Source organism: Solanum stenotomum, chromosome 5 (assembly GCF_019186545.1).
Source record: "Solanum stenotomum isolate F172 chromosome 5, ASM1918654v1, whole genome shotgun sequence".
NCBI lineage: Eukaryota > Viridiplantae > Streptophyta > Magnoliopsida > Solanales > Solanaceae > Solanum > Solanum stenotomum.
In genome coordinates this window covers 47,155,909-47,166,545 of record NC_064286.1, presented here as the reverse complement: position 1 = coordinate 47,166,545, position 10,637 = coordinate 47,155,909, and the positions used below count along the sequence as shown (strand labels likewise).

The 10,637-nt window shown below is 32.4% G+C and overlaps 1 long non-coding RNA gene across 1 annotated transcript; it reads right to left on the bottom strand.

Moving 5' to 3' along the window:
- Window positions 1-1,345: 1,345 nt before the first annotated feature.
- On the bottom strand, window positions 1,346-7,105 carry LOC125864523 (uncharacterized). The gene is made up of 3 exons (XR_007446239.1): window positions 7,026-7,105; window positions 2,150-2,358; window positions 1,346-1,420 (listed from the first exon to the last, which is right to left on the bottom strand). It is a non-coding gene; the product is annotated as an uncharacterized LOC125864523 (long non-coding RNA).
- Between the last annotated feature and the right edge of the window lie 3,532 nt (window positions 7,106-10,637).

Sequence of the window (10,637 nt, the reverse complement as noted above, 5' to 3'; positions counted from 1 at the left end):
TTTCAATTGCTTCAGTTCTTTCATCTCATTTTGAAAGTTAGACATGCAATCCTTCAAAGACTGGTTTTCCTTTTGAGTTGAACGTAGCTCAGCCAACAATTCAACTTTTGAGGAAGTCCCACCTTTCAAATCTCTTGCTTTTACTCCACCTCCAAAGCCAAATACATGACTACGACTTTGAGGTCCAAAGCATTTCTCAACAATTTCTATGCTAGAAAGTGATGGTTCAGACTCCACCAATTCTTGAATTTGAGCCTACAGAGTGTATAGAGGAATTTTTTTTTCAGATCCCATAATAACTAAATGTTAAGAACATGTTCAATTAACCAAACGCACATGCTTCTCGATTGTTTCAGAATCAACTAGTGTGTTATTCTTCTTGCGAGTCTCGTAAAAGATAGTTGCCAAATCTAGTGGATTGCCATCTTTTTCACCCTTTACATAAAAGTAAACATGTCAAAGAATGGTTCATCAATATTAAGACAAAAAAAGATTTGATGATAACACCTTTTGATAAATAATCTCTCTAATTGGCAACCAATATGATGAAGCATTTTCAGCTTAGCTCTATTTATTGCGTTTCTATTGCTTCTCGCCTATATTTGAGTAACAACATTAAAATTCAAATGTTATAAATAAATTATCAAAATGAAATCATAGTATGAAACAAATTACATAATTAGGTAATATGTCAAACCTGAAAATCTTTTGAAGTAAAATGTTCATTTACCAACCACTCCCATTGCTTCTTTTCTACCCCCTTTGGCATATTCTTAAGAGCCTCTTGGATAGACTTACCCTTCACATACTTTTTATGCAATTGACCTCTCCATTTATTCCATAACTCTTTCATCCATCCCAAAACATGATCTCGATGACTATTCATGTCATCACTATCAAATTTATCCTACAATGTATCAAATTGAAACATAAAGGAGCACACTAATTAAGCAGCGAGAATTGTATCGAACCTTTTTATCCATTCCAGTAGCACATGAACCTACAATTACATAATTTATTAATGGTAGAAAATATTGTACATATGATAAACTTGTGATCAAATAGATTTCAGAAATGAAAGCATACTTGTTTTAGCTGTTTGGGCAGACTGTTTAACTTGATCAATAGGAGATATTAGAATATCAGAATGCAAACTCTCTTTCTCTTGAGCCAAGGAAGTTTTATCTGTTGTTCTCAATCCTTGATAGAAACCTAATGCAAGAAATTATATCAGTAAAAATACTTGAATTAAATTAAATTATTAAAAAGAAAAAAAATTAAGAAATCATACTTGTTTCAAATGTTGGGGTAGACTCCATAGCATCATCAGTAGAAAGAGAAAATGCAATATCAGTTTGCATATGCTCTTTCTCAAAAGCCAAAAACTTTTTATTCATTGTTCGCAATCCTTGAGAGAAACCTAATGCAAGAAATTGTATCAGTAAAAGTACTTGAATCAAATTAAATTCAATTCTGAAAAAGAAAAAAAATTTAAGAAATCATACTAGTTTCAAATGTTGGGGTGGACTCCATAACATCATAAGTAGAAAGAGAAATTGGAACATCAGCTTGCATATGCTCTTTCTCAAAAGTCAAAAAAATTTTATTCATTGTTTGCCAGCCTTGATCAACAGAAGGTCTTGACATATTTTGACTAATATAACGATCATTTTGATTGAAAGATCTCCCCTCATTTTTAGAATCTTCAATTGAGCACATAGATTTAAGCCCTTGATACTTCCCTTGAGCACCTAGTGCAAGAAATCATATCAGAATCTTCAATTGAGCACATAGATTTAAGCCCTTGATACTTCCCTTGAGCACCTAGTGCAAAAAATCATATCAGATAAACATTAACAATAAATTAAATGCAATTCTAAAACACAATAAATTGTAGAATCATACTTGATGAATTTGTTTTGATGTATTGCATAAGTTCTTCAGTAGATGAAAAAGATAGAATATGTCCTTTCTCAACACTCGAGTAGTTTTTGTTCATTGTTCGCACTCCTTGAGCATTAGACATAGATCTAAGACCTTTTCCTCGTCCCTTTGCAACCACACCTAGTATAAGAAAATCGACAATAAAAAATTAGTATTAAAATTCCTCGTACAAATTAATAACACAAATAAAAATAAAAACTCATACTTGTTTCAGTAAATTGATTGTACTGCATAACTTGATCAGTAGATGGCGAAAATGGAATATCAGTTCTTGACACCCCTAAAGACAACATAGATTTAAGCCCTCTTCCTCGTCCCTTTCCTATAGCACCCGGTGGCACACATGCATATTTAGTAGTAGCTTTCACCCTAGATGCCACCTGATTTTCATCCTTGGATGGTTTCATATCAAACCTAACAAAAAACAAAGACAATGTGTTAATAAAAAAAATGAAAAAACATTCTAAAAATCATATACTTGGCAAAAAAAATGAAGACACTATAAAAATAATGTACTAACAATAATCATGTATCAAAATGTATAATAATGAATATGCTAAAGCTTAAGGAGATACTTCACCTCAATCATTCTTTTTCGTTTATTTTGTGAAGAATTTTCTAAATCTTCAAATTCATTGTCCTTTTGTTGCACAATTTCATAGGAATCACGAGGTTGTACCTTTCTCGCTACACACCAACCTCTATTGGAATTATCATTAGCATAAAATACTTGAGAGGCTTGATCAGCTAATACAAAAGGCTCATTTATTTTCAAAAATCGCCCCCAATTTACACTTACAATGCCATACTCATCTATTTTCACTCCTTTTGTCTTATCATATGCATCAAACCATTTGCATTCAAACAAAACAACTCTTCTATCCGTGAATTGCAATTCAAGAACATCGGTTAAAACTCCATAGTAATCAATGTTGTCACTATGTTTATCAGTTTCACCAACGACAACCACACCACAATTTTGAGTCCTTAAATTTTTATCATAAGCTTCTGCATGGAATCTATATCCATTGACAATGTAACCATTATAATGTAATACATATTTAGTAGGACCACGTGAAAGTGCAAGGAGATCTTCCATGATCCGACTATCATCTTCTTTATGCAATTGTGCAACCTATCAATAAGATAAAATTGATCACTTCTAAATGAGTAACTCAATATTAGATTTCCAAATTTGATGTGTATATATTACTCACCTTATCTTGAAACCATTCAATAAATTGTCTGTTCCATTCATCATCAGACAAGTGTTGAGTAGAATCTACATGAATTTGTGCAAACTCTCTACAAATTTAAATTGAACCACAAATGTCATACAAAAAAATAATCCTAAAGAAACAAGGCAATGAAGTATGATATGTAGAAAAAAATCATACTCTAGAAATGATAGAACTTCATCGCAGTTCTTCAGTATGTATATATGTGCTTGCTCTAATTCATTTGCTTCAAGATCACACTGTTTTGGAGCCCCCAATGTTTTTTCAGATTGACAAAATAGAGATAATCCTCCATCAGATTTTTTCAAACCACCATCATAGTTTCGTTCTGGCCTATTAAATTTTGTGTCAATTGTATGCAGATATCTTGAACATAAATTCATACATTCATTTGCAATGTAACCCTCTTCAATACAACCTTCTGGCCAAGCCCTATTACCAATGAAAGATTTCAAAAAATATAACCATCGTTCTATGGGATACATCCATCGATACTGGACAAATCCACCAAGCATAGCTTCATTAGCTAAGTGAATAGGCAAGTGCACCATGACATCAAAAAATGAAGGCGGAAATACCTTTTCTAACTTGCAAAGAGTTATAGGAATTTGAGCCTCAACCTGCTCCAAGTCATCAATCCTTAATAACTTAGCTCCAATTATATTAAAAAATAAAGACAATTCAATTAGTGGTTCACACACTTCTTTGGACAACATACCACGTAGTGCAAGAGGGAGTAAATGTTGGAGAAGAACATGGCAATCATGACTCCTTAAACCAGAAATTTTGTGATCTTTCAAGTTAACACACTGAGAAATATTGGATGAAAATCCATCTGGAACCTTTAAATTCTTCAAAAACAGGCAGAAATTGTGCTTTTCTTGTGGAGATAAGGTGTAACATGCAGTTGGAACTTCATATTTTTCACCTTTCTGGATAGGGTGCAACTCCGGCCTTATATTCATTTCTTTCAAATCTAGCCGAGTATTAATAGTGTCCCTGGTCTTTCCTTTGGCATTCATAATTGTCCCCAAAATATTATCACATATATTTTTCTCAATACGCATAACATCAAATTATGTCTCAACAAAAGAGACTCCCAATATGGAAGTTCAAAAAAGATACTCTTCTTGTTCCAATTATCTTTTCGACTATCATGTGATATTTTGATTCTTTTGTTTGGTTCCTTTGTTAACTGCAACCCTTCAAGATCTTGAATTTGATGAAGAATCTCAATACCAGAACGTTTTTTCGGTGGGAGCCTCTTCTCTTTTGTACCATCAAAGGACTTCTTATCATTCCTCCATTTGTGATTACGAGAAAGATAAAGAGGATGACCCATAAAACTTTCTTTCTTACAATTGGCCAATCTGATTGAGGAAGTATCTTTGTTGCAACATGAGCATGCCAATTTTCCTTTGGTACTCCATTCAGATAAATTTTCATATGTTGGAAAGTCATTGATGGTCCATAACAAAGAAACATGTAGCTTAAAATTTTGTTTGGTTGATGCATCAAAGGTCTCAATACCAATATTCCATAGCTCCTTCAATTCTTCTATTAAAGGTTGAAGATATGTGTCAATTGCATCACCAGGACTATCTGGACCAGGAATAAGCATGGACATGATAAAGTTTTCTTGTTTCATACACAACCAAGGTGGTAAGTTATAAGGAATAAGTACCACCTGCCAAATGCTATATGAGGTTTTTGCATTCTGAAATGGTTGAAAACCATCACTCGCAAGTCCAAGTCGAACATTACGAGGCTCGACTGCAAATGAAGGATGAAGTTCATCAAATAATTTCCATACCATTGAATCAGCTGGGTGCCTCATTATTCCATCATCAACTCTTTCGTCATGATGCCATGTCATTAGAGAAGATGTCTTTGAAGACATAAATAACCTTTGAAGCCTAGGTTTTAATGAAAAATAACGTAAAATCTTTGATGCAACCTTTTTACCCTTTTTGTTCTTTGCTTCCCCGTTACGTTTATCAACTTTCCATCTAGATTCACCACAAACTTTACAAGAATCAAGTAAGTTATCCTCCTTCCAATATAACATGCAATCATTTCTACAAGCATCAATTCTTTTGTAGGAAAGACCAAGATTTCGAATTACCTTCTTTGCCCCATAATATGTATTTGGCAAATCGGCTTCATCTGGCAACAACTCCTCTTTTAACATTTTTAACAACATTGTAAATGACTCATTACTCCAACGACCCATACTTTTTATGTGAAGCAACTTAATCAAAGTTGAAAGTTTTGAAATTTTTGAACCTTGATACAGTGGCTTCTCAAAGTCTCCCAATAGGCTATAAAACTTTTTAGCTTCAACATTTGGTTCCTCTTCAAGTGAATCATCACAACCAACATCTAAAGTGTGTCCATCATGATTAGGATAGAAATCTCTCAAAATTTCTCGTATTTCATCCTCATTCTCACAATTTTCTACTTCATTATCATCTCCATCTTCACATTGTGATTCTGGCTCACCTAAGACTTCCCCATGATAATACCAAAAGGGATAATTTTTAATTATTCCATATACTTTCAAATGTGTTATGACTGTCTCACATGTTCCTAATGTGGTATTACAACATTTAACACACGGACATCGTATTTCATACATTTCTCCTATCCTTTGAAAAGCATAATTCAAAAAAATTTCCACCCCGATAAAGTAGGCCTCATTTAGTCGATCATCAACAAGTTGCATCCATTGCTTACTTGGTGCCATAACCTTGGACTATATATAAGAGTTAGATCAATCATACTTTAGGATAACAAATTTACTAAGATGAACATTACTTTCTATTAAACTAGTCAAATCATCCTAATAATTAAAAAATAAATATCTAAAATGGACTAATAACATCTTTTCTTTTAATTGAATACGTGCTGCTATATATAATAAAACTAAAAGGTCTTAACATATGCGACATCCTAAACCTACTAGTGAACTTCAAATAAAGATGACAAGTTTAACTCGCAGGCATCCACGTGGATGTCGCATAATATAGTTCAGAACACTACACACTGTGAGTTAAACTATATTATGTGACATCCACGTGAACTAATGACCTTTTTCATGTTTCACAAAGCTAAACTTATCAACAACTTCTCCAACAATTTTTTTTATCAAACTAAACGGGGATCCAAACAATTTCAATAAAACATATAGCATCTAATTGAAAACAACAACCACCAAAACAACAATGACAAACAACCACAAATTTCCATGTAGCTTAAGATTTCAAAAATGTGCCACAAGTAGTAACTTTAGAAACCAATATGCAACACTAGTTGTAGTAGAAAATAACAATTAAAACAACATTTGAAACACCAAAAAAAGGAAACTGCAATCAAATGCTTTATCAATGCTCATTCACAATTTCGTTTCTTTCTCGTCTAATGTTTTTAGTGTCACATTATACTTAAAAATTGAATACAATAGTTATACAATAAAAAAAAACCATTCAAATTCAAAGCACATAAGCTGGGAACTGAATTAAAGACACTAATGGTAAAAATATTCTACATATTCATCACCTGATGGAATTTTTTTTTTGCAATGCCAACCTTACCAAAATTTCTTGGCAGCCCTAACAATTATTCAACCCTTTTAACAGAGAAAATCTTAAATAAACTCTCAAATATCTCCTCTTTGAACCTCAACCCCAAACCTTACCTATAAAACTATCATTTTCAGTCCTTACACAATAACAATGAGTATCTATAAGAGCCCAATCACATAAAATTCGACCAGCAGAAAGAAAAATGGCAGATTTACAGAAAAAGAATAAGGGGGAGATGAATCAGGAGGAATAAACTTACTTTAGATGTAGATACAAGTTGTAGGTGAAACGTTTTTCTTCCAATAATGCCTTCAAGCTTCAAGATTTAGGAGATTTTTCTGTCAATAATGCCTTCAAGATTCAAGAGTAAGGAGACTTCAGAGCTATGCACAACAATTTTGGCATATTGCTAGAGAGAGAAAGAAAAATCTAATAGCTTATCAATGGATTTGGGGGTTTTAGGTTATAACTATAGAGAGAGAAAATTTTTTAGAGCCTTTTAGTTCCGGCTCTTCCTTGTAGTTCCCGCTGAAAATTTCATTTAGGGACGAGTTTATTTGTTATTAGAAAATAATATAGTCAAATAGAGACTAGTAAATAATATCATCCTTATAAGTATATTTTAGGGATCATATTTATAACTTCTCACTATATTTTGGTCTTTAATAAGCCTTTTTGTTGTAGTGTTCATCCTCCATGGGATATAATGTCTTCAAGATAGCCTTTGAATATTTTGTCTTATATTCCTTTTCCCTAATTTTATCATACCTAGCATCAATAGCTTTATCACATTGTGCTACAAATACACTCATATCGGTGTGCTAGAATTAAGATAATCCTTAAAAAATTGGGATAAGGGTCTGAAAAATACCCCAACTTTGGTCGGATTTGCTGTTGCGATACTAAACTTTCATGAGGACCTATTACCTCCCTAGACTATTTAATACCATATTTTAAACATATATATTTGCCCACGTGAACATAAAAAATAATGCAAAATTATAAATAGTAATGTGTCCACGTGGAAACATATATACCTTTAAAATACACTATTAAATAGTTCAGGGGGTAAAAAATACGGTATTAAATAGTCTAGGGAGGTAATAGGTCCTCATGAAAGTTTAGTATCGCAACAACAAATCCGACCAAAATTTGGGTATTTTTCAACCCTTATCCCTAAAAAATTTGTTCATACTCTCACCTCTTTGAGTTGTTGACATTCTAGCACAAAAATTCCTCCTTACATATGCTGGAATCCATTTTTCACTAATTGCATATATTCTTTGCAGCCAACTATTTTCTTCTAAAGTATAGTTTTTCATAATATCACTCCGAGTAGCTTCAAATTCCTTGGGCGTGGTCGTTCCATGTAGACACTTACTAAACTTAGTTTTAAAATCATCAAAGTCATGATATACATGACTTAAATATTCGGAAATTTTCTTTTCAATGTGCCACATGCAAAAGTGGTGTGCACAATTTGGAAACACATTTACCACTGCATTTGTTATTGCAGCATCCTGATATGTGATAATTGTACGAGGCATAACACCGAGCATTGCCTCCGAAGTAACCACTCAAAAGTTTCTTGAGTTTCATCCCAAAGAAGAGCACAACCAAATAAAATGGATTGATGATGATTATTAACTCCAGTAAATGGGACAAAAAGCATCTTATATCTATTTGTCAAGTATGTAGGATCAAAAATGACAACATCCCCAAAGTTTTTATAAGCTATCCTAGACCTAGCATCTACCCAAAAACAATTAGCTAGATGACCTACATCCATTTGTATTGCATAAAAGAAGCCAGGGCTTTTAGATTGACACTTTTGAAAGTACTTCAACATCAATTGGACATCTCCTTTCTCAAGATTCTTTTGCCTTTTAGTACTCAAATAATTTGAATGTCTCGTCTAGTTAAATTGAGATTCTCTACACCTCCTGCCTGAGTAATTAATACTGATGCAATTTTACTAGGACGAACACCTGAATTATCTAATAAATCAATAAGATTCTTTTGGGCTTCTGACTTTTTCCTTTTCGATCGCAAGAATTTTTTGCTATGTGGAGAAGCAAGTTCATGATTATGGTTTGAGACTATCCTAGCAACAACCCACTTTTCGTCTTCTTTCTTCGACAAATATATCAACACTTTGCACCCTTCTCTAGTTTCATCTTTTTCTCAAGACTCTTTTTTGAGCGGAATCCTTCTTTTGAACAAATAAATTCTTGACCTATTATTGATTTATCTTTTCTTGATCTAGTGATTCGATTTTTGCGCACACTATAATCATTACTATGAGCATAATCAAGATAAAATTTAAATGCAATATCAATTGACTGAAACACCATACCGATGTATGGCTCTCTCGATTCTTCATCTCCAAAATGGGGAATATCCTCTTCTGAAGATCCAATGCCTACTCTCATTTTCCTCAGGTAAGTTAGAGAATCCTAATTTGTCCTGCAACATGTAGTTAATGGATGTCAAGCTAAATATAACTTAAAGATTCAAACTATCTTAAATTGCTATTACGTAAAATTAGTGAAAGTAAAACGATGTTATCATGCATATAGATATTGAGTTTGTTGGAAGCAATGTGTCATAGAAGAGAGATACCTGAGGGCCTCCCATTACAGATGTTCAAGTTACAATACCACACGGAAACAAGTTTCAGAAGGATGAAACAAAAATTAACGATGAAATATTTTAGGTAAATAAAAAAATAGAATCCTAAACTAATTTGATAAAATAAATTTTGAGTCCTAGTTAATTGCCTTATACTACTATATTTAATATTTATATTCTATAAAATAAAAAATAAATAAATTTAAAAACTTAACTTTTGTGCGACTTAAAGTTAAGTGATAGTGTAAAAAAAATTCCACTGACAATGGACACAAGTTAATCTCATTAAAAAATCTATCTCTACACTAAAGAAAAGATCCTGATTATATATAGTAGTGGAAATTTTCAATCAGAAAAAGTAAAAGAGGAAGAAAAATATATTCAAAAAAATTCAATTAGAGAATTTTTTTTCCACAATAGCATGATCGAGTCAATTAAGTGTAGACCAACAAAGTTTACTAAAAATAATCAAGTATTAAAGCTATTCCGATTCAGTTAATTAAAGAAAGACAATCAATTACAAAATTGCATAACCGGTTAAAGAAATAAAAGGAAAGAAGTAAGAAAAAATACAAATCATACTTTCCCTTAACTTAATTGATGAAGAAGTTTTACATATAATGAGTCAGACTTTCACCAAGAATAACAAAAGCTATCAGACCAATTAGACAAACACAAGATCTTATATTACACTTGCTGCATCATTTGATGCAAATCCTAGCATTAACATGTCTAATTAATTTTCGCTCCGAAGTGATACTTTTTCGGGAGTTTGGGTGAGCTACTTGGGGTTCAAGGCGAGTCAGACTTCCTCTATCTTCACTATTTCAGACATAATTGTAGTTTCTGAAATAGGTGTATTCAATTAGATACTCTTATATGGTGACACTAAGTCTTTTATATATTTGGTTATTTTCACAATTCTATTCTATTTATAAAATTTGAATTTTGAAACTTACTTTTGCTATTTTTAATAACTTCGGAGAATTGACTTGAAATTTCTTTTGGGTGAAAGTTGGACTTACCCCAACATGTTAGTGTAGGTGTCATCATAACCTTGAATTTTGGGACATGACATGCACTATTTCTTTTTGTATATTGTTGTCTCTACGATTTTTCTTATTTTATATTTTATATGCACTTCTGATTGTTGTAAATTTATTATTTTTTTATCAAAATAGTAACGTAGCACACAACGTTGTGACCTAGTGGTTAATGAAGTGATTAAGAACCCAAAAAC